Source organism: Schistocerca gregaria, chromosome 1 (assembly GCF_023897955.1).
Source record: "Schistocerca gregaria isolate iqSchGreg1 chromosome 1, iqSchGreg1.2, whole genome shotgun sequence".
Taxonomy (NCBI): domain Eukaryota; kingdom Metazoa; phylum Arthropoda; class Insecta; order Orthoptera; family Acrididae; genus Schistocerca; species Schistocerca gregaria.
This window is the reverse complement of record NC_064920.1, coordinates 1,181,971,571-1,181,995,433: the sequence shown is the minus strand read 5'-3', so window position 1 is coordinate 1,181,995,433 and position 23,863 is coordinate 1,181,971,571.

Sequence of the window (23,863 nt, the reverse complement as noted above, 5' to 3'; positions counted from 1 at the left end):
ACATTCCTAAAAATATCTCACACATATTCACAAATCTGAAAGCAAAATGGTTGAAACAAAAGAACCCCCAAGCACCCACACTGAACAGCCTACTAAAGCTCCACAAGGATGGCGTTCCTATACACCCTGTAGTCAATTACAGAAGTGCACCCACATACCACTTAGCCAGAGAAATTCACACATACATACAGAAACATTACATATACACAAACAACAGAAGCATACGCAACACTGAAGAGCTGGTACAGCAAATCAAAAACATCAACATACCCACAACAGCCACACTCACATCATTTGACATCACATCCATGTACACCAATATCCCCACCACTGAAACCATCAACATCATCAGACAACAATTAGAAGAACAAGCCAAAATTCCCGAACCCCACATAAAAGAAATAGCTAGCATCCTAAAACTTATCACACAACAAAACTACTTCTCCTTTGACAATCAGTTTTACTCACAAGAAGATGGGCTTCCCATGGCGTCACCAGTCAGTGGAGTCCTAGCCAACATCTTTCTCAATCACATTGAAAATAAAATATTCGAAACAATAGTCAGACCCAAACAATACCGGATAATATATTGATACCGTTATGTAGATGACATCATATGCCTTATAGATGAAACACCAAGTCGCATCCAACAACTCCACAGTGATATAAACAAAGTACACCCAAAAATAAAATTCACCATAGAAACAGAACACGACAAAAGGCTAAACTTCCTTGACCTCACAATATACAGTCACAACAACCAACACCAATTCTCTATATTCAGGAAAGCGACGACCACTAGCACAACCATTCACAAAGTCTCTAATCATCTGATTACACACAAACTAGCCGGCTTCCAATATATGCTACACAGACTAAACAAAACCCCACTCACTGAAAACAACTACAAGAATGAATTGCAGACACTCAGACAAATTGCAGTGGAGAATGGATATGACACAAACACTATAGATAAACTAAACCACAAAATTAAACCAAAATTAAAAAGGACACCCAATATACAAAAACAAAAGCCTCCCCATCAACCTACAAAGACACACAGAACCCACCAATGAACACACATGAACAGGAAACACCCATAATGACAAACAGATGGTTCACTCTCACCTATAACAACAAAACAGTACACAGAATAGACAACATACTCAAAATACAAGGGATAAAAAAAGCCTACAGGACAGACAACTCAACACAGAAAAAACTAAGGACAACCAACACAATCACAGAGAAACACAACACATGGTATTTACCAATTTACATGCCAGGATTGCAAAGCAGTTTATATAGGGCAGACAACCAGAAACTTTAATACCAGATATACAGAACACAAAAGAGCATTAAAAAGTAACAGCTGTCATTCCACATTTGCTGAACACCTCATGGACAAGAAACTTAGCCCAACAAACATCAATACGGATTTGAAAATTCTCAAATGCAGCAACAGCCCCTCACAAAAGCTGATAATCGAAGAAAATTACCAGATACAAAAAGCCATAGTGGAAGGCAAACAAATGATAAATGAATACACAGCTCTCTGCAATGGCACTCTGTTCTCTGCCCTCAAAGAATTAACAGACAAAACCAACCTATAGAGATCTTAACCCCCCTCCCCCAAACACCACAAAAAAATCCTGAAACCTAAAGTCTCTCTCTCTCTCTCTCCCTCTCTCTCTTCCTCTCTCTGTCTCCCCCTTTTACATATACACACACAGACACAAAATCACAGTCACCTCTGAAAGGTTCAAAACAACCGCCAGGAACACCTTCAACTGTTCCACTGTCAGCCATCTTGTTTAAACACCTCCAGCTGTTCCACTGCCAGCCATGTTTTGTTTTTACAGCTGATAAACAGTGAAACAGTGAGTGACAGTGACAGTGGCAGTGGCAAATCAATATTCAGTGTTTGACAGTGATGAAGACGAAAAAAGAGTAAGTGACACTCACACACACACACACACACACACACACACACACACACACACACACACACACACACATAGAATTAAATAATTTCAGGCATAGTAATAACATAGTTCTTCAAATCGTAATTTTGGCTCAAACAATTTATCTACTTTAAGGTATAAGTGGTTGCAGATGACAAACTGTGGAACAAACGGTCACTGTAGAAACACAACACGTCAGAAAAATCACACCATGTGGTAAAAAGGTATGAATTTTTATAAGTTATGTGTTTTCTCAAATATCTGTAATTACATTTTTTTAAACTAATAGCTACATGTATACAAAACAACAAAGAACGTTCTTTATCTTTAACAGATGGAAAATAAAATCCCACTGAGGATGCTGCAACTGTAGTGAAACATGTTTGGGTTATAAAACAAAACTGTGTTTTGCCAAAGACGGACCCTATCCAAAAACATATGTATAGATTTAAGTATTCTCCAATCCGCCCTACGTTATTGACGCAGCTAATTAACACGTCTGAACTGGCGTACTTTTATCAAGCCAGAGGTGATTGACACAACGAATCAACAGTCAAAAATCGCAAAACTGCCTGAACTACTCTGCCTAAGGGTAAACAATGGAACCTGCTGTGCATTTGCTGTCCAAATCACAAAAAATTCGATTGGCACGTTACTATTCCGCAGCCGGTGCGAACCCCCACCCCAGCATTTCAACGGAACTCCTGGAATGTGTGGGTACTTGTACCGTATTTTACCGCAGCATTCAGTGTCCCGTAGTATAGGCTGTTGATGTTTCCGATGTTTGTTTCGGATATGTGTGATGAACCGATGGTGACGCAGTAGCTGCTTCACAGCGTTTTGTGGCTTGTGATTGTGTGGTACCTGTACCGTACGTTCATCACATTTTAAAACCTTCAATTGGCCAGTGTATAGGAATTGTAAGGCTGCACGTATTCCATCCGTCCCTGGAATCACACGCGGGCACGTTTTCAGATCTCTGTGTGAGACATCCGTATCCTCTTCATAGTGTGGTGTGGATGAAGGACGTAGCTTGGATATCTGGGCCGGTTAATACAACCTCTGACGGTGGGAATCATGTCTCACCGCAGACCACCCTCGCTGTCGACGGCCCTATGTCTGGCTCATATGAAATGCGGAGACCCAGTAAGACCAGTGGCAGCGCGGAAGTCCGTCTTCATGGCACTTAAGCTCACATTTGAAAGTCCTACGCTTACCAGGTATTAGGTAGTTTTGCGTTGACGTTGGAAACCACACAAATTCGACAGCTCCAGAAAGAGAATCGATTTGAACTTTCGTCTCCGGCCTGTAGCAATGTGTGATGGACAGCAAAACTGTGATATCCACTCCGTTAAAAAGAAGTTGTCTGCCGTAATGTTACTGATTGTGGCTGTCTCCGCCATCAAATCTATTGGAGTAAATACACAGGGTGGTCCATTGATAGTGACCGGGCCAAATATATTACGAAATAAGCATCAAACGAAAAGCTACAAAGAACGAAACTCGTCTAGCTTGAAGCGGGAAATCAGATGACGCTATGGTTGGCCCTCTAGATGCCGCTGCCGTAGCTGAAGCGGATATCAACTGCGTTTTTCTTTAATAGGAACCCCCATTTTTATTACATATTTGTGTAGTACGTAAATAAATATGAATGTTTCAGTTGGACCACTTTTTTCGCTTTGTGATAGATGGCGCTATAATAGTCACAAACGTTTAAGTATGTTGTATCACGTAACATTCCACCAGTGCGGACGGTATTTGCTTCGTAATAAATTACCCGTGTTAAAATGGACCGTTTACCAATTGCGGAAAAGCTCGATACCATGTTGATGTATGGCTATTGAGAGCAAAATGTCCAACGGGCGTGTTCTATGTGTGCTGCTCGGTATCTTGGACGACATCATCCTAGTGTCCGGACCGTTCGCCGGATAGTTACGTTATTTGAGGTATCAGAAAGTGTTCATCCACATGTGAAACGTCAACCACGACTTGGAACAAATGATGATGCCCAAGCAGGTGTTTTTAACTGCTGTCGCGGCTAATCCGCACATCAGTAGCAGACAAATTGCGCGAGAATTGGGAATCTCAAAAACGTTGGTGTTGAAAATGCTACATCGACATCGATTGCACCCGTACCATATATCTATGCACCAGAAATTGGATGGCGACGACTTTGAACGTCGTATACAGTTCTGGCACTGTACACGAGAGAAATTACGGGACGATCACAGATACTTTGCACCCGTTCTATTTAGCGATGAAGCTTCATTCACCAACAGCGGTAACGTAAACCGGCATAATATGCACTACTGGGCAACAGAAAATCCACGATGGCTGCGACAAGCGGAATATTAGCGACCTTGGCGGGTTAATGTATGATGCGGCATCACGGGAGGAAGGTTAATTAGCCCCCATTTTATCGGTGGCAATCTAAATGGTGCACTGTATGCTGATTTCCTACGTAATGTTACTACAAGATGTTTCAGTGCATGACAGAATGGCGATGTACTTCCAACACGATGGATGTCCGGCACACAGCTCGCGTGCGGTTGAAGCGGTATTGAATAGCATAGTTTATGACAGGTGGACTGGTGGTGGAAGCACCATACCATGGCCCGCAGATCTGACGTCGACGGATCTCTTTCTGTGTGGAAAATTGAAGGATATTTACTATCGTGGTCCACCGACAACGCCTGACAACTTGCGTCAGTGTATTGTCAATGCACGTGCGAACATTACAGAAGGCGAATTACTCGCTGTTGAGAGGAATGTCGTTACACGTATTGCCAAGTGCATTGAGGTTGACAGACATCATTTTGAGCATTTACTGCATTAATGTGGTATTTACAGGTAATCACGTCGTAACAGCATGCGTTCTGAGGAACGATAAGTGCACAAAGGTACATGTATCACATTGGAACAACCGAAATAAAACGTTCAAACGTACCTACATTTTGTAATTTAATTTAAAAACCTACCTGTTACCAACTGTTCGTCTAAAATTGTGAGCCGTATGTTTGTGACTATTACAGCTCCATCTATCACAAAGCGAAAAAAGTGGTCCAAATAAAACATTCATATTTCTTTACGTACTGCACGAATACGTAATAAAAAATGGGGATTCCTATTTTTTTTAAAAACGCAGTTGATATCCGTGTGACCTATTGCAGCGCCATCTAGCGGGCCAACCATAGCGCCATCTGGTTTCGCCCTTCAAGCTAGACAAGTTTCGTTGTTTGTAGTTTTTTCGTTTGACTTTTATTTCGTGAGATATTTGGCCTGGTTACGATCAATGGACCACCCAGTATATATAAGATAATGTTTTGATGGGAGACACTTGTGTTCTATCAAGCCGGGAAACTCAACACTTCGCTCTTAACGTAGCTACATCGACAGATGTAAAGCTAATATCCTGAGTACCATAGGGAAGAGTGATAGGACTGTCGCTGTTCACAACCTGTGGTTAAATGATCCAGTAGAAAGCGTCGGATGGTCTTTAAGGCTGTTCGCAGATGATGGAGTTATTTATACCAAACTAGCAACGCCAGAAGACAGTAAGAATTTGCAGAACGACCTGCAGATTACTGATGAATGGTGCAGACTCTGGCAGTTGACCCTGAACGTACATAAGTGTAACATATTGCGCGTACGTAGGAAAAGAAATCCACCACTGTACAGCTACACTATTGATGACAAACAACTGGAGATCGCGTCTGCCGTAAAATATCTAGGCGTAACTATCCAGAGCGCCCTGAAGAGGAATAACCATATAAAACAGATTGTGGGAAAAGCCGAAACAAGACTCAGATTCATCGGAAGAATCTTAAGGAAATGTAATTCATCCACGAAAGAAGTGGCTTATAACGCCTTTGCTCACTCGATTCTTGAGTATTGTTCATATATCTGCGATCGCTATCAGTTAGGACCGATAAAAGAGAGATAATCCAACAAAGAGCGGCGCGTTTCGGCACGGGATCGTTTGGCTCGCGATAGAGCGTTACGGAGATGCTAAACAAACTCCTCTGGCAGGCGTTACAAGAGAGACGCTGTGCTTCAGGGAGAGATTTACTATTGAAATTTCGGGACAGCGCCATCCGTTGTGGCCGATTGGTACTAGGCGCTTCCGTCTGGAACCGCGTGACCGCTACGGTCGCAGGTTCGAATCCTGCCTCGGGTATAAATGTGTGTGATGTCCTTAGGTTAGTTAGGTTTCAGGAGTTCTAAGTTCTAGGGGACTGATCACCTCAGATGTTAAATCTCATAGTGGTCAGAGCCATTTGACCCCTTTCGGCACAGCGTTTTTCAGGGGGAGTAAGACAACACACTACTTCGCCAAACGCGAGAAGAAAATTAGAAAAATTTGAGCCAATACCGAGGCTTACCGACAATCATTCTACCCACGCACTACTTGTTCACGTGATCGTGTAGTGTCTTCTGATATTTCATCATGAGCTTCATCTAATGCTATGATATGGTCTTTGTCAAGAGGTTGCATATATTCATTCAGTTCATTATCAATGGCTCTTTCATTTTCATCGTCACTGACATCAGAATTGTACAGATTTTCCGTGATCTCTTTGCTAGAAAGTCTTTTGGACATCCTTACTTGCAGATGAAATATTGACTCGTGTAATGTCAGCTCAACAGTGAACGTCAAATTCAACTTAACAATAGTAACGAGCAACAATAGCAAACATTGGATCTATGGCAAAACTCAACAAATAAGATGAATGGCAGATATATTTCCCAAAATCTTCTTTTTCTACAAATAAGAAAATAAGACGTTTCATACAAAGCGAGGTAGTCTCACAATCTCACCAATAAATGACATGAATAACAATGATAAAGCCAAAGAAATTAGACAGTTGTGAGTGTGAATTCAACGTCAATCATTGTAGTACAAAGTCATGAAACCACAGACATGAGGCCCTTCAGATAACATTATTATAGGGAAAAAATCAACCTGGGGTACTCAGAATACCCCGATTGGTAGTGCGAGGGTTGAAGGAGTTTTACCTTACACATGGCCTGACTTGCGAAAAAAATATGGTTCACTACAGGATTTATCCGGCATCAAGCAGCAACGGATACTGCTCTGCTTGCAACGTACCTCCGTTCGTAACAGATGCAACTTTGAAGTCAAAGAATGGCGCTGCCATCTGTAGGAACCTCTTGAAATTATAGGGCTGAAGCGGGAACATTCCACGATATCCCACAACAACTTCGGCATCTCTTCAACCGAAATTGTCCGAGGAAAAATATTTTTAATGGTAAGATACTAGTCACCTTCGATGCATGTAGACTCAGGTGTGCAGTCGACTGTATAGAGCATTAATCCGCTCACAGCATTAACGCTAGAAAAGTTATAACTAGAGCATGTTTCTTATAGGCTGATGATGTAATTTATATTACGATATGATGACAGATAACGCAGTACAAAAGTGAACCATTTACGTTATTCTGATATGTATTCTTCGTAGTGATTCACGTCACAACGTTACTGTATACTTTTATTTGCAGTGTTAATTTGAGGTTCTTTTTTCTTCATCTGACGACAGTGGTTTTATATTTCGTCTAACATGATACTGCGAATGCTTTTGGGCGAGAACGTGAAATTTTCTTATGTGTGTGTTGTTATTAAAATTTACATCAGTTAAGAGATTCGTAACAGTTTAAGCATGTATTGTACTTTGATATATGGGAACTAGACTACTGAAAGTAGTCGTGCAAATAAAGAATTTCACGAGCAGCTGAAGGCAGTGCTAAGACATTTTTCAATACATGAGGGCTGCAGGACACATCTAAAGATGTATTATCCTGTTTGTTAGACAGAATTGACTATAGTGTGCGTGGAGCATCCTTGAGAAACATGCCACCATATTACTTCCGACCTCTTTTGAAGGCAAATACCTTGAAAAGATAAAAAGTACGTACAAAGAAGTGTTTTTTTATTGTTTCAATGAAACGTAAAAGGCAGCTCTCATAATAAGCTTCGCTGCATGTCCCACTCAGCACTCAGGAGCTCTTTACTACACCGTCTCCGGGAAGACACATAACTAACTGAATTTGGTCGGGAGGTCTTTGCGAGTTCCCCCTCCAGGGGATTAAGGCGCTCACGAAGTATTAGTCGCCAGGGCTGCCGCCGGGTTAATTCATTGCGACCGAGGCGCCCCGTTCCATTACACGGGCTCCCGTGGCCTCTTATTTGGATCCCCATCAGGAACTTAAGGAGTCTCTGGGAACTTGGCGAGCACCTGGGCAAAGGAAGTCGGACTGATGGCCACTGCAGACGGCCGGCCCTAAGCCCTATCGGCTGCCGGCGCCGATGAGGTTCAGCTGACGGCCCGCCGGTTGCGTCCTGGCCGTCTAGACTCGCCCGTCGCCTTCTTTCCGGCCGGCGCGCCAGTTTCATCCGCGCGGGGGTTGTTATCGGAACTGAGGAAGCTATTAGCCCGGCCCGGTTCTTGCCGGTGCGCCTTGCCTTGCGGGCGTGCTCCATGCCGGCGCCCGGGGCTTCTCTCCCGAGATGGGCTGTTTGCGTTTGAGTTTGCCAAGTTTGCGAACCGAAGCTGCTCTCGAACTGGAAATTAATTATCTGGTAACAGACCTCCGAAAAAAGAAATCTAGATGAAACACTTCACGGTGTGGGGTGGTTCCTACGGCGTCCTCCTTTAGTGGAAAGCCTTGGAAGAGCAGGAAACTTGAAACTCTCTCTCTCTCTCCTTAAGCCGCTTGTTTGGTGGCGGCGTCATTCACACACTCTGTTTGCTCTGATACCCCTTTAGCCCGATTATAAAAGTTGTTTGTCAAAGTATTATCGAAGAGTAGTATATTAATAATAATCGTTTTTATAACGGGCGATCAAATAGTTTTGATTTGAGGGCGTTGCTGCAGCGCTATTACGATCCGAGTTCCAATAGAAATCCGTTGGAATTCGATTACTCGATAAATAGTACAATTCTCAAGGCTGTCAATTCAACTAAGTAGCTGGGTGTTAATATTACGAACAACTTCAGTTGGAAAGACCACATAGATAATATTGTGGGGAAGGCGAGCCAAAGGTTGCGTTTCATTTGCAGGACACTTAGAAGACGCAACAAGTCTACTAAAGAGACAGCTTACACTACACTCGTTCGTCCTCTGTTAGAATATTGCTGCGCGGTGTGGGATCCTAACCAGGTGGGAATGATGGAGGACATCGAAAGGGTGCAAAAAGGGCAGCTTTTTTTGTATTATCACGTAGTAGGGGAGAGAGTGTAGCAGATATCATACACGAGTTGGGTGGGATGGAAGTCATTAAAGCAAAGACTTTTTCGACGCGGCGAGATCTATTCACGAAATTTCAGTCACCAACTTTCTCTTCCGAATTCGAAAATATTTTGTTGAGCCTAACCTGAATAGGTAGGAATGATCATCAAAATAAAATAAGAGAAATCAGAGCTCGAACAGAAAGGTTTAGGTGTCCGTTTTTCCCGCGCGCTGTTCGGGAGTGGAATAGTATGGAGATAGTATGATTGTGGTTCGATGAACCCTCTGCCAAGCACTTTAATGTGAATTGCAAAATAATCATGTAGATGTAGTATATAAGGACCGATGTGCAGGCAAGGCGTTAACGTAGCATTCGTGTTTCTCCAGTGTGAAAATTTTAAATTTTATTCATTTCCTTACTTAATTCATATCTAATTAGCCACTTGTGGTGTGCGTAATGTAAGGTCTTCAGTGCACACATCAGATTATTTGAATTGTCGCTCTAGCGAAGTAAGCGAGTGTCAGCAATATGTCTCGTGGTCTTATCGTGGCGTGTTTATCTTCTGCCGTTAGGTCAGACGATAGAAATGCCACTTGCCCGCTTAGAGTAGAAGATTGACGGTGACCAACTTTAAACAGACCATGATTAATTTTCACACACATTTATTAAAATAATAATAAGCATAAATATTACTTAATTAGTTATTGGGAGCTCCAACATTAGGCGGGTGATGGAGCCCCTTAGGGAAATAGCGGAAAGGTCGGGGAAGAAGGCCAGTGTTCACTTTGTCTGCTTGCCGGGGGGTCTCATCCGAGATGTGGAGGAGGCCCTACCGGCGGCGATAGAGAGCACTGGGTGCACCCGACTGCAAATTGTTGCTCATGTCGGCACCAACGACTCTTGCCGTCTGGGTTCAGAGGTCATCCTCAGTTCGTACAGGCGGTTGGCGGAGTTGGTGAAGGTGGAAAGCCTCGCTCGCGGGGTGGAATCAGAGCTAACTATTTGTAGTATCGTTCCCAGAACCGATCGCGGTCCTCTGGTTTGGAGCCGAGTGGAAGGCTTAAACCAGAGGCTCAGACGATTCTGCAGAGAGCTTGGGTGCAAATTTCTCGACCTCCGCTATCGGGTGGAGAAATGTAGGGTCCCCCTGAATAGGTCAGGCGTGCACTACACGCCGGAAGCGGCTACGAGGGTAGCGGAGTACGTGTGGAGTGCACATGGAGTTTTTTTAGGTTAGTGAATTCCCTCCCTAGGCCCGACAAGACGCCTCCTGAGACGCGGCAAGGCAGGAGTAGGCAAAATGCAACAAGGAATAACAATATTAATAAACGGCCACAACGCCCATATACTACTAGGAACAGAAAGTTGGCTGAAACCAGACGTAAACAGTAATGAAATCCTAAACTCTGATTGGAATGTATACCGCAGAGATAGGCTGGACAGTGAAGGGGGAGGCGTGTTTATAGCGATAAGAAGTGCAATAGTATCGAAGGAATTGACGGAGATTCGAATTGTGAAATGATTTGGGTGAAGGTCACGGTTAAAGCAGGCTCAGACATGGTAATTGGATGTCTCTATAGGCTCCCGGGCTCAGCAGCTGTTGTGGCTCAGCACCTGAAGAATAATTTGGAAAATATTTCGAGTAGATTTCCCCACCATGTTATAGTTCTGGGTGGAGATTTTAATTTGCCGGATATAGACTGGGAGACTCAAATGTTCATAACGGGTGGCAGGGACAAAGAATCCAGTGAAATATTTTTAAGTGCTTTATCTGAAAACTACCTTGAGCAGTTAAACAGAAAACCGACTCGTGGCGATAATATATTAGACCTTCTGGTGACAAACAGACCCGAAGTATTTGAATCAGTTAATGCAGAACAGGGAATCAGCGATCATAAAGCGGTTACTGCATCGATGATTTCAGCCGTAAATAGAAATATTAAAAAAGGTAGGAAGATTTTTCTGTTTAGCAAAAGTGACAAAAAGCAGATTACAGAGTACCTGACGGCTCAACACAAAAGTTTTGTCTCAAGTGCAGATAGTGTTGAGGATCAGTGGACAAAGTTCAAAACCATGGTACAATATGCGTTAGATGAGTATGTGCCAAGCAAGATCGTAAGAGATGGGAAAGAGCCACCGTGGTACAACAACCGAGTTAGAAAACTGCTGCGGAAGCAAAGGGAACTTCACAGCAAACATAAACATAGCCAAAGCCTTGCAGACAAACAAAAATTACGCGAAGCGAAATGTAGTGTGAGGAGGGCTATGCGAGAGGCTTTCAATGAATTCGAAAGTAATGTTCTATGTACTGACTTGGCAGAAAATCCTAAGAAATTCTGGTCCTATGTCAAAGCGGTAGGTGGATCAAAACAAAATGTCCAGACACTCTGTGACCAAAATGGTACTGAAACAGAGGATGACAGACTAAAGGCCGAAATACTAAATGTCTTCTTCCAAAGCTGTTTCACAGAGGAAGACTGCACTGTGCTTCCTTCTCTAGATTGTCGCACAGTTGACAAAATGGTAGATATCGAAGTAGACGACAGAGGGATAGAGAAACAATTAAAATCGCTCAAAAGAGGAAAGGCCGCTGGTCCTGATGGGATACCAGTTCGATTTTACACAGAGTACGCGAAGGAACTTGCCCCCCTTCTTGCAGCGGTGTACCGTAGGTCTCTAGAAGAGCGAAGCGTTCCAAAGGATTGGAAAAGGGCACAGGTCATCCCCGTTCTCAAGAAGGGACGTCGAACAGATGTGCAGAACTACAGACCTATATCTCTAACGTCGATCAGTTGTAGAATTTTGGAACACGTATTATGTTCGAGTATAATGTCTTTTCTGGAGACTAGAAATCTACTCTGTAGGAATCAGCATGGGTTTCGAAAAAGACGATCGTGTGAAACCCAGTTTGCGCTATTCGTCCACGAGATTCAGAGGGCCTTAGACACGGGTTCACAGGTAGATGCCGTGTTTCTTGACTTCCGCAAGGCGTTTGACACAGTTCCCCACAGTCGTTTAATGAACAAAGTAAGAGCATACCGACTATCACATCAATTGTGTGATTGGATTGAGGAGTTCCTAGATAACAGAACGCAGCACGTCATTCTCAATGGAGAGAAGTCTTCCGAAGTAAGAGTGATTTCAGGTGTGCCGCAGGGGAGTGTCATAGGACCGTTGCTATTCACAATATGCATAAATGACCTGGTGGATGACATCGGAAGTTCACTGAGGCTTTTTGCAGATGATGCTGTGGTGTATCGAGAGGTTGCAACAATGGAAAATTGTACTGAAATGCAGGAGGATCTGCAACAAATTGACGCATGGTGCACGGAATGGCAATTGAATCTCAATGTAGCGAAGTGTAATGTGATGCGAATACATAGAAAGATAGGTCCCTTATCATTTAGCTACAAAATAGCAGGTCAGCAACTGGAAGCAGTTAATTCCATAAATTATCTGGGAGTACGCATTAGGAGTGATTTAAAATGGAATGATCATATAAAGTTGATCGTCGGTAAAGCAGATGCCAGACTGAGATTCATTGGAAGAATCGTAAGGAAATGCAATCCGACAACAAAGGAAGTAGGTTACAGTACGCTTGTTCGCCCAATGCTTGAATACTGCTCAGCAGTGTGGGATCCGCACCAGGTAGGGTTGATAGAAGAGATAGAGAAGATCCAACGGAGAGCAGCGCGCTTCGTTACAGGATCATTTAGTAATAGCGAAAGCGTTACGGAGATGATAGATAAACTCCAGTGGAAGACTGCAGGAGAGACGCTCAGTAGCTCGGTACGGGCTTTTGTTAAAGTTTCGAGAACATACCTTCACCGAAGAGTCAAGCAGTATATTGCTCCCTCCTACGTATATCTCGCGAAGAGACCATGAGGATAAAATCAGAGAGATTAGAGCCCACACAGAAGCATACCGACAATCCTTCTTTCCACGTACAATACGAGACTGGAATAGAAGGGAGAACCGATAGAGGTACTCAGGGTACCCTCCGCCACACACCGTCAGGTGGCTTGCGGAGTACGGATGTAGATGTAGATGTAGATTCTCGATGCTATTTACAATTGACAATCTGAAGTTCCTTTGGTCTTGGTACGTTAACCTTATTCTCACATATCTCTGATACTTGACAAAGTGTCTATTCATTTATCTTCATGTCTATGTACAGGAATATGGTAATCGTATTAGGCGGGGACTGAAACTTGACTACAGACAAATGCAGACTGATGTCTGTACACTCGTTATAATACCTCGCGCGTTCAGGTATCACTGCGCTAGTGTGATCCGTGAGGAGAAAAGATTCTACGTTAGCAGCAATCTCATTGGTCGCGTAACATATTAATACGCGGATCGTCGGAAGCAGAATTTGGTCCGTCTTTACGGCAGCGCCATCTCTTAGAGCGGAGACGGACGAGCGCTGCGCGTGCGCTGTTGTGCTTAGCGGGGCGCGCTGTAGTGGGAAAGTTGTGTACGCGCTGACTACGCGGAACTATGTACACAACACCACTATTTCTCAAAATTTGGACATTGTAGACAAAAAGGGGACCGCTCGGGTAAAGAGGGAAATCCGGATTCGAGTCCCGTCCCGGAAAAAAAAGAGAGAGAGGCGGATAGTGCGTTAAAAATATAAAAAATGTGGTAGAGAACTTGCCCGCGAAAGACGAAGGTAACGAGTTCGAGGTTCGGTGCACCACACAGTTTTAATCTGCCAGGAAGTTTAATATCAGCGCACACTCCGCTTCAGAGCGAAATTCTCATTCTGGATGTAATTATCTATTCCTCTGCCCATGCAAGCGGTAATGTTTTGTCAGTCGGATAGACAATTTATGGCCCATAGTTTACCTCAAATTCAGTGTTCAAATATGTTAATTAATTACGTTATTCATGAACGCATCGTGAAGAAGATGGCTGACAGTATGCAGTGGGAACAAAATGCAACAGCGCTAATGTCCTGTTTCTGCAGATTGATGAGTTCCTCTTAAAAACTTACGCTTTGAGTCCATATTACTTGTGCGATGCTGTTTAAATTGAATATACAAATTTTATTAAGACAGCTTCACTCATCTGTGTAAAGTAAAAAGAGAAAATCATAAGCATTAAAACTGTAGAGAACAGTGATCACTAATCACAAAGCGCTAGCAGCGAATTAGCTGATTTGGCAACTGTAACTATATAACATTCAGCTGACAAAATGGAACTGAAAGCAGAAGGTGGCGCATTAACTCGGCAAACGAGCCTCACCGAGGAACTTTGTCAAGTTGTATTAAAAATGACAATGATAGAAAAAAATCTGAACACATTCGTGTTTCTCCGGTGTGCGAGAGATAAATGCGGAAACGTGAAGCTCTGGTGGATTATTAGTTTAAAAGGATGCATTACATAACATTTACTATGGCTGCAGAACCGTATACGCAGGAAATACTGCAGTATACTTTAGGAACTATTTCTAATTCAGTCAGAGGTCTGACTTAAGGGGGCTAGGAAGTCAAACGGCCGACTTGGAGCGGGAGAGGCACCACAGGACATTGTAATTTCCGTTGTATATACTTTCACAAATAAATTCACAAAACTTTGTCAGCATGACCAGGAAGCACCCAAGATTCACACTCACGGCAGTGGAAGTTCAAAAACATAACCAAATAATTTTGTTTTGACATGTGAATTTTTTTTTACTATTGGCTGCATTTCTTGCTATAGCTACAATTTTCTTCATAAGCAAGAGAGATTTTTCGATGAATTTTGCACAGCACACAATGCAAGTTTTTCTCGCCAGGCACGTTCTGATTTATTGAGGTGATGCATCGCCAGTGGCCGGTAGTTAAAGATATTTGCAATTTCATTTGTTCCGTGATTCGAAAAACAGTTCTGTAACGGTAATTTCTGCTTCGTTTTTTCGCATACATTAGGGAATGCCGTCTGCTAGCACGTCTTTGGTTAATTTTTTCCTTAGACACTGGTACTTGTGGTCTAATTTTACTCCGTGTAGCAGAACTGTGCATTTTTTGTTTTGTTTTGTTTTGTTTTTCGTACGCTACTGTTGACTGCTTTTCTTTTGTACTTTCAAGAATGTATTGCTTTTCGTTGTGTTGCCAACATTGCCTCTAGTTTGTCTATGATATACACTTTTTTCCTCCTTGTAATTAATTATGTAAGCGCTACTCTATTAAATTATGTTGCTGTTTATTTATATACAGTGTAAGTTTAATGGAGGTTGCTGTTTATGTATGTACTGCGTAGGAGTAATGGACGAATATTGATGGAGTTTCCTAGTTTCCTTCGTGTGGGTGGGTGGGGGATGGGGGGGGGGCGGGAGGTTAGAGTCCTCCCTCGGGCATGGGTGTGTGTGTTTGCCCTTAGGATACTTTAGGTTAAGTGGAGTGTAAGCTTAGGGACTGATGACCTTAGCAGTTAAGTCCCATAAGATTTCATACACATTTGAACATTTTTTGTGTGTGGGGGGTGGGGGGGTAGGTGGGGAAGGAGAAGGAAAGATGAGTGTGCGTAGTAGAGTGATGAAGTGTGAGCTGGAGGAAAAGGTGACAGGCAAGAAGTGAAATGAACTGAAGTAGCAACTCAGGAAACCAATTTATTTGTAATTGTAATACACTTTGGTCCACTTACACTTTAGAGTCTGAATGAAATATGTCGAAGAGGGCCAAACGTTTCAGGGGTGACTCTCCCTAGCAGATGAGGTGAAAGGCCAGGCAGCAAATGCACACCTTTACTGCAAGAGGGTAGAAGCTGGTCAAAAAAATGATTCAAATGGCTCTGAGCACTATGGGACTTAACATCTGTGGTCATCAGTCCCCTAGAACTTAGAACTACTTAAACGTAACCAACCTAAGGACATCACACACATTCATGCCCGAGGCAGGATTCGAACGTGCGACCGTGGCAGTCGCACGATTCCGGACTGCGCGCCTAGAACCGCTGGACCATCGCGGCCGGCGTCAGAAGCTAATCGCTTGACTGTTGCAAGACATTGGTGGGATGGTGCTGCCATTGCGCAGATTAAGAGGCTGAAAATAAATTTCATGAGCACAAAATATATACAGTCTGCAGTATTATGTTTACAGATCAGGCAAGAATATCAAATTAAAGAGAAAACAAGACGCGATTTTTGCCTCTAGCTGCGCACTCTGTAGACGAATGTTCAAATGTTCGAGTGTGTGCGATTTCTTAAAGGAGTAAACTGCTGAGGCCAGTGATATGGCACCTCTAACAGCACGGCCACTCCACGCGGCTCTCGGTAGACTAAACAGCGCTTAAGGTATCAAAGATGAAAGGTGACTTAAGAAATTAGTACCTTCCAAATACCTTAAGCGGTTTTAAAGACGCAAGTGCCCACAGATAGGGTTTGCATGGTTCTAAAGAGAAGCGGTTACAGAAAGTTTATCACCGTAATACATTTTGAATTATAAGCGAGAATGATTATTCTGAGAATTAAAACCTATTTAATATAAATTAAATTATAATTCAGTGAACTGCCAGAAAAATGAAAAAGCAGACTGCAGTAGTTATATATAGTTATGTGAATTTCATGATATTTAAATATAATCGATAGCAAGTAAGGGTAAACGAACTATCTCACTGGTCAAAATGTAAATAACAAAAAAATTAAGGATTCCAGCTAAAATCTAAGAACACCAAAGGGAAAGCTGATAAACTTCTGGCCCTAACTGGCCATTTTGGTAAGTCGATATATCCGTGTAGATAAGTAACCATCTCAGTTGCGTCCCTCCACGGGGTACGCGAGCTTTCCATCGCATCGACTAAATGGTTTAGCGTATGGGTTCTCAACCCTTTACCACCAGTAACTGCAGGATTGCCATCCAAGGACAAGTACTGCCAGTCATGTGTCACGAGAATGTTGGTTGAGTTGTTTTGAGGGAGAAGACCAGACAGCGAGGTCATCGGTCACATCCGATTAGAGAAGGACGGGGAAGGAAGTCGGCCGTGGCCTTTCAAAGGAACCAACCCGGCATTTGCCTGGAGCCATTTAGGGAAATCACGGGAAACCTAAATCAGGATGGCCGCACGTGGGATTGAACCGCTGTCTTCCCGCATGCGTGTCCAGCGTGTTAACCACTGCACCACCTCGTTCGGTGTACGAGAATGTGTTAGGAACAATTGCTGAAGTGGAAAATGGCTTTGAGTGGGTGTGAGATTCTCAGTTCTACCAGTTTACATGTCTGAGAAGCATGATGCTAGAATTTGGTGGAAGATGGCCTTGGGATTTCTGGTATTTGTGGTTACAGAATTCACGGGAAAAATGGGATCAGTAGAACGAAAAACTGGTCCAAAGTTGCAAATTTTACTTTTTTTATTAACTCAATGACTAGTTTCGGGCCGATATTCATATTACAATCATCGTAACATAATAAAAAAGTTAAATTTGCAGCTTTTGACTGGTTTGCTGTTGTACTGATTAACAGAAGTTGCTGACCCACAGATACTCCAGCATGCTGGAGATTCGTAAAGTGGGGTCAGTTAGCCGTAGTCGTCGACACTTGATGCACCTTAGAGTCTCAACTGTACGAACAGTTATTCCGATCTATCCACTGTGATGTAGGGATTTTTAAATTGTGTAAGTGGTACCGTTTTAGGCTTGGTTCAACTCTGAATTTATTTAAAGAGTTCAACAGTTTCAAGTTGGCTAAATTACAGACCAGAAAGTGTTTACCACACAGTTATTCTTAGTGGATTGTCTACTTCCTGTCTCTTGGATTTGAGGTGTATTGGTAATTTACGAATATTATCTGTGCTGCTTATATGTAATGTATTTGGTACTCATCTTCAATGTAAGTTCATCTTAACTATCTGCTCTTTTAGTATAAGCTCTGTGGGTGTTATTGGTTAAATATTAATACACTTTTTACACATGTAGCATGAGTTATCATACTAAATTCTTTGTTTATCTCTCTGTTCTTAATCTCGGGCTCTCCAAGGAGACAACCGCAACCTATTTATGAGAGTTTATGTTGTACTGGGAAAACCTCGGCGGCCCATAACCGACAATAAGGATTTTAGTGGAAGGACAGAACCCCAGGGTTTTGGATCCTCATTCACCATTTATGCCCAAAAAGTGATTTATTCATAAAATGTTTGAGAATTAAAACAAACAGTGAACTTCACGTGAGAATATTAAGTTTCTTTAAGCTCAAACAAAGTTTACAATTTCATAACAAAAAATTCGACAATATAAAGCTTTCGGATAGAAAAGCAGTAATTCAGTTTCAAAGAAACTCTTAATTTCTTGAAATGATATTGGTAAGTATGCCTTAGTGGATGAGACATCAATAAGTAACACTTCGTTTGACATGAACCAATTAATAACAATTTTATCAATTAAAATGGTCAAACGAATAATAACAATTCCCAAAATTTATTTGCAACAGATAAGCCCCAAGAGGCGGAAATCATACTAATAATAATTTGCCACTACAAACAACAAGATGACGGCAATGAAGGACAAGAACTCCATTCCCGGAAAATGAGGGACTAACAACCCCTGCTGACTATAATAATTTTGAACAGCACGTGATAATGGCTACTAGCATGAGTAAGAGGCCATCATACCCATAGTCAATACCACAGGCGAAATTCTTCATGCCCACCAACGATTTTAGGAAAGTGTTAACAAATGAATCTTTTTTCTTCATACATATAAGAATACAACAGTAAGAAAAAGTAACAATCACATTACACATCCCCCAGTATGGTAATATACAAAATTGAAATCTTTTCTATAACATAAAATCTAGTGACCGCTTGAAGAGCACAAGCTATTAAGGCAAACACTTCAGAAACGTGTAAAACACTTTGAGGAGTGGTAAAAAATGAATACGTCTTATCTTGTATGTGAATTCCATGCACTGAGTGGGCTCCGATAACACTGTTCCACACAATGGTAGATACAGTTCATGCCTCGCTAGCGCGATCTCTCGCCAGGCGCTGAGGGACAAACAGTGTACCAATAGATTACAAGCGTATGGAACGAGGATCACAAGCCAAACCAGACACACAAGCAGTTAAGTAGAGCGTAGATACATGGAGTACAGCGCATGCATTAGTAAATAGTAAATTACGGACACCTTAACCAGGTTCACGCCAAATTAAATTAAAACAAGTAACTCCAGAACACTCCAACGAACCTCTAAGCAGTGACACAACTCCAATAGAGTGTACAAAATATAAATTACAACACACAGGGGGCTACGGCCATATCATGTGAACTAAAAATTTAAATCTTGGGTCAAAACCACATCAAAATTGCCATACAGCTAGTTCGCCAAACATCCAGTTATAAATCTGATTTACGGTAACTGCGTATCTAGTGCAGAGGAAACACTCAAACCTCCACAGAAAGTATGTGGGGGAATAACAAGACTGTCGAAGGCGATATCTGCTGTGCAATACACAGTGCTACCTGCAACGGAATAATTGGCATTACTGAGGGAGTTTAAAACATCAAATACCCACAATGATCACAGATTTTCAAGGTAACATCGTCGACTTAAAACCCAGATAGCTTGAATTTCTATTCACCGCCACTCAGAACTTAATGGATTGTAATACCGAGCTACGCATTAAATCATAAATATGAAATCAGAGTTCAGGAGGAAACAGAAAACTGCAGGTAGAACAGCTTCAGAGTAAGCAGACATAAAACATGTTAAAATTAGTTCACGTCCAACAGTGGCAGATACGTGAACCAGCTCCACATATCAAACAGCAGCCAACGGCCTGCAAGCACGTTGGCTCCCCGTCTTGTCCACACCGCACCACAATTACTGTGCTGGCTAAATCGACGACCACTTGGCGAGGCACTTGCTAGGCTCGTACTGCCCTCACCCTTCTCCACCAACAGCTCTTCTCATCGCCAAAGAGGGCCAACTCGCACCCTAGCCACAAATGACGACCAAAGATCAAAACAGAGGGCAAGAGTCGTGATCCAAAGAGCTTCCATGGCTCAACTCCTACACCGCTCTCATGCCGCTCCATGATACACAAGAGTAGCTACTCTAATATGATTTTTGGCTTTCTTTTGTGTGCCAAGATTAGGTTACTGTAAGATTAAGGATGCTCAGCAGTTTCAGTACCCTGCAAGGTCCCAAAAATTAGGAAAGTTTTCTGGAAGGCTCATTGTCCCCTCTTGTTCTGACACTAGAATTATGCCAAACAATCGTGTTGGAAGAACATCCTAAACAGAGCGTTATACTAGAGGTTGAAAATACCACTTCAGTTGTAAATTTCTTTTACTATCACAACGCTTTCGGGCTCTCATAAGCACATACTCAGGGGCCACAACATAGTTGCGACACCTGAGGATGGGCTAATGAGAGCCCGAAAGCATTGTGATAGTAAAAGAAATTTACTACTGAAGCGGTATTTTCAACTTCTACTAAAATTATGGATGAAGACACAATCGTCAACTTTGGTTTCAAAAGGGTGTCTCCCTTGATTATAAAGGAGAGCCTTCCTCCGATGTACTAGTTCCATGTTTCGTCTAGTCCTTTTCCAATTTCGTCCAGTAATCTCTCGACTGATCTTATCTGGAGAGTTTCATCCAACGAGCATATATTAGCTAAGGGGGTACTGAGAAGAGAGGTGAGAGTTAAAGAAGCAGGTGGACCCAAACTGTGCTGAGTTAAAGGCAAAATTCATCTAGACATGAAAAGTGTAAGGAGTGTCTCAGAACTCTCCATTACATAGAACAACACATCCAACTTTACACTATTCTTTGGATTGTGTAATCACTCAGATATCTATAGTAACAATCTGAGGAGGAAGCATGGGAGCGCGATTCTAAGCATTGTTTGTGAGACGAGGTTTGTCTGCGAGAGTGGAAGCAGTAGTGTCGGTCGAGAGCTCGGAGACAGATGACGCGTCACGCTGCCCTCACGTCGGTGATGGCAGATCTTACCACACTCAAGGCCTGATTTCATTACATAGGCAGGGTGGATTTAGATGGCTTAACTGCTCATGAAGATGAATTCAAGGTGGAATTCGCAAGCATAGCACAAAAGCAATTACAGTGTTAGGCTCGTGATTGTTAGTCCCAATTTGCAATAATCGCATGTTTTGCTTGTCACTGAAAGAAGCCTACTTATCCTCCAAATAATAATAATTATTCTCCACATCTGAATAATATGCTGTGGTTACTAAATGTTAATGCAATTATGAAATTGAAATAATTTGTTAATATGGCACTCATCCATTACTGTCACATGTCATTTTCATTGACATTATTAATATTTGTTTCATAATGATTCTGAAGTCTTAAATACACTTAATTAATGAAATCCCTTCTCAAAAGTTATTTAATAGTTAACAGGACCCAAGCAAACTCCTTTTTATTACATTCATTCTTAGTAACAATAAGGTTTAGCTGCTGCTGCTGCATGCTGATGCTCGTTGCTGTTAACCACATAGGAAAAGATAGTCGCTTGAAGAGGTGAGTGCAAAACTTTGTGCCAAAACGGAGACACTGACACACCACAACATGTCATGTACTCTAGTACAGTAAATTCCGTTGCATAAGCCAGAGCCTGTATCACTTGAAAATTCCTGTTCAAAAACGCAGTCAGATAGCTTATCCTAACGTTAGTTTTACGTTTTTCATGTAACGATCTGTTAAGAGCTTAAATGACAGTGAAACTAACACTCATACAACACGCTGTGTTATGCAGGTTAGAGTTAGCCGCTGCTGCTGCAGATTTGTAGTATATACATTACAAAAGTAATTACTGCGGACTTAACATTTCGGCTAACTCTTTCAGAAAATGAGGGCTGCGGGTAGTACGGAGTTTTGTTGATGTGCTGGATGCCGTCCTCGAAACAGAACCTCTTAAACTCTTTGAAGGCGAACGCAAGGACGTGTCTCGCTCGCTATAGGCTTAGCCAGACCAAAAATATAAAATATGTTGGTTAGGTGATGCATTGACGAGGATTCTGTGACCCCCTGATTGGGGACGAACCAAGTGAAACGTAGAAAGGCATTGGCCACCGCTAGAATATAACGGTCCCCATCTCTGGAACGAGGCCGGGAATTATGCAGCCAATATAGCACTCGTCCATAGGTTTGTCTTATGGGTGGAATGAAAGAAATGTTTTTGCAAGTTAGGGTTAGACTTGGCAATCTTACACTGCTGACATGCCCCAACTCCCAACATCCCTGTGCAAAGAGGGCCATGTCACATGTTGTCTATTTTTAGCTACAGTCTTGTACACTTGCTAAATTACTACCCAGAAGAGAATTGCGGAAATAATGAAACACGGCCAGTACCAGCTCCTTGGGTGCAGCACAGATCTTAAAATAATTTTTCTTCCTCTCTTTACAGCAAACCAGGACCTTATTTAAAGAGTAATCCACATTTTGCTCTCCCCTTACCCAAAGTAACTTTCACTTAACAGACAGAATAGAAGGATCACGATCCGCCTTGTGCTTCAGATCCGAATAGAGCTCCACTACCTCAGTTAGGGCAACGGCCGCACACCTTACAGCTTGAGATTCACAACAACCTCCACTGTGACAAACATACGGCTGAGGGTTTCAGCATTTTCATTCTCTGCGCCTCTAGTGTGTTTGACAGTAAATAGGAAAGCCCAACCGGCGATCATCCCCGTCTTCCAATGGCACCCCAACGACCAAAAAGGACTGGTAATGAGTCCCGAGTTGGCATTCGCAACGTTCGAGATAATTTAAATTTCTCTGTGGCGAAGAGAACCATGAGAGCTTCCCACTCATAAATTGAATATTTAAGCTCTGCGGGAGGCATAGGCTACCGCACAGCGTTGGCCTCAAATTCCTGTAAAAGAAAGAAACAACGCCGTTATTGGAGGCATCTGTCTGTACAAAAAAGGGCAGCTAAAAATTAGGGATCGCGAAAACTGATGGATTACTAAGACCACCTTTGTTGGTATCAAACGATGCTAGTTGAATTTCATCTCACGCGAAAACCTCTTCCTTATAATGTACGTTATTAAGGGGGGCCCCAACTGTTCAAAATTAAGCACAAATTTGCGAAAAAGATTGGAAATGCCAATAAACCTGGCAACCTGTTTCTTTTTTTGTGGGGGAATAAATTTAAGCAAATTGTGTATCAGTTCTGACACCTTCAACTGATACGAAAGAGAAGGCTTAATGGTGAGCCCACCCTCCCTAAACCAAAACAAGACGATCTCAAGATGGTCTAAATGTTCAGCTATAATACCTACGTCATCCAGGCAGTTACAAACGGATTTGAATTAAGATCCCCCCACAAAGTATCCAGTAAACGAAGTAACACAGCAGCTCTGGTTGAGAGACCGAAAGGCCTCTAACTAAATTCATATGGGTTCCAGTCAGTAACATGTTAGGAACCTTCAGTTAAGATAATGTGATAGCATGCTTGATTAAAATCCAACAAATTTAAGAAGCGGGCTCCAGAAAACTAAGAAAACAGTAGTGGAGATCCAGGACGAGAATGAACTCCAAAATAACCTTCTCATTCAATTCCCTATGGTCAACAACATCGGTAACCCACTCCTTGCTTCTTAGAGACCAGAAAAACCGGAGAGACACAGGGGGACGTGGGAGCCCTAATTACTCCATCTCGGACAATGCCATTAATCAATTCCATTAAGATCCTCATCTTGG